At 54.2% G+C, this 1,665-nt stretch overlaps 1 long non-coding RNA gene across 1 annotated transcript; it reads left to right on the forward strand.

The window, feature by feature from the left end:
• The first annotated feature begins 281 nt into the window (after nt 1-281).
• LOC146395145 (uncharacterized) lies at nt 282-1,066 on the forward strand. Its single transcript, XR_014831985.1, has 2 exons — nt 282-553; nt 813-1,066. It is a non-coding gene; the product is annotated as an uncharacterized LOC146395145 (long non-coding RNA).
• The last annotated feature ends 599 nt before the right edge of the window (nt 1,067-1,665 follow it).

Raw genomic sequence — 1,665 nt, forward strand, 5'->3', positions numbered from 1 at the left:
AGACAGAGGGAGAGGGAGGGGGAGGGGGAGGGGGAGAGGGAGCGGGAGGGAGGCAGGCAAGGAGGGAGAGGGAGGGAGGGAGGCAGAGAGAGAGAGAGAAACAGAGTAGTAAATTAACACAGAAAAGCAAAACGGAGAAAGAAGGCAGTAACAGAAGTCTACCAAGGGGCACTGACGTCTGTACACAGGTTTGAAGATGCCGTGGGCGCAGACTCAGAGGAGGACACGTACTGCGGATCCGCTTGCGCCTGCGCCTGCGCTTGCGCTGCACGGCCTGGCTGGCCAGTGCCAAGCACCTCGACTCCCAGCTTCCCCCGCCCCGGGTAGGACTCCGGGGTAGCCCGAGGCGCCTGCAGACCCTGCGTGTGCTCTGAGCAGTGCGCAGGGCCAGAGGCCTCCTGCGAAGCGTGACGCGGGCGCAGGGGCTGAGTTTCCAGGAGGCGCTGAGTGTGCGCGTCTCCTTGGATGCCTGGGGCTCCGTCTTTGAAGCGCCGCGTGTCACCAGCCCGGTCCTGGCGGAACGCACAGCTTCGCCCGCCAGTGTTGCCTCGAGGTACCCCGGCCCAGCAGGCGCCACCCAGTTCTGCTTATCCTTAGAATGTATTGGGCGGCTTTCGAGGAACAATAATCAAGGTGGAAACGATTGCTTAGAGCCCAGTTCACGATCCTGCTTATCAAAATTAAACAGAACTCTGCTCTCCCACATAAAGGGGAGCCCTCGGTGGGGCACTTTTTCTACACAAAGCTTGACTCACTCTCCCAGGATGTGCACCTTTCCTCTCTGCCCTGGAGCCCATCTCCTTCTCTTCCAGCTCCTGCATCTCGGTGGGAAAACGGGATTGACGCAACCCCTTTGCCCTCCAGAAAGCCTTGTATTCTCATTTCACAAAGGCAACTCACTTCCGGACCAAAGGAATGAGTTTTCTTTTAAGAAGATGCTTCGCATCTCCACCCGCCGCGGGAAGAGCCTTCCACCCTCTGCGGGGAAGTCTTTGGAGTGTAGAAACAAGAACTGTAAACGAAGCTTTGAAATGTAAATAAAGTTTTTATAGATAATTATTTTAAAGGCCTGGAAGCTAGTGTCTGTAAGGACGGCGTGGTTGGGTAGGAGAGGTGGGGAAGGGGATCTTTACCTTGAAAGTGGGAGAGGTGCAGCGGCGGAAACGTGCCCTTTTACTTCCCGCTCCATTTGGACAGGGCTTGTTTACGCTTAACTTCAAATGGTCTTGCTTTCCCAACTTTTGCCCAGGGAAATATTTGTCAAAGCCTTTTCAAGTTGTAAACACCTGAACTTTACCCCCTTCAGCAGGCAGACTCTGGGGAAATGATCTACCTTAATATAGGGGTATTTTTCTTTTTTGGCTGCACCCGCTGGTATATGGAAGTTCCCGGGCCAGAGATGGAATTCGAGCAGCAGCTGCGGCTACTCCTGATCCTTAAGGCTTGGCCAGGCTCGAACCAGCACCTCCACGGAGGCAAGCCTGATCATTAACCCACTGCACCACAGTGGAAACTCCAGAATAGGTGTATTTTTGAAAATTAATGGTTCAGGGAGTTCCCATTGTGGCGCAGAGGAAATTGAACCTGACTAGTATCCATGAAGACGTGGGTTCGATCCCTGGTCTTGCTTAAGGATCTGGCTTTGCTGTGAGCTGTGGTGTAGGT

Source organism: Sus scrofa, chromosome 17 (genome assembly GCF_054392235.1).
Source record: "Sus scrofa isolate SSC_HxYL_T2T_F1_AM1 chromosome 17, Sscrofa_HxYL_maternal_Yorkshire_Landrace_v2.0, whole genome shotgun sequence".
Classification (NCBI taxonomy): domain Eukaryota; kingdom Metazoa; phylum Chordata; class Mammalia; order Artiodactyla; family Suidae; genus Sus; species Sus scrofa.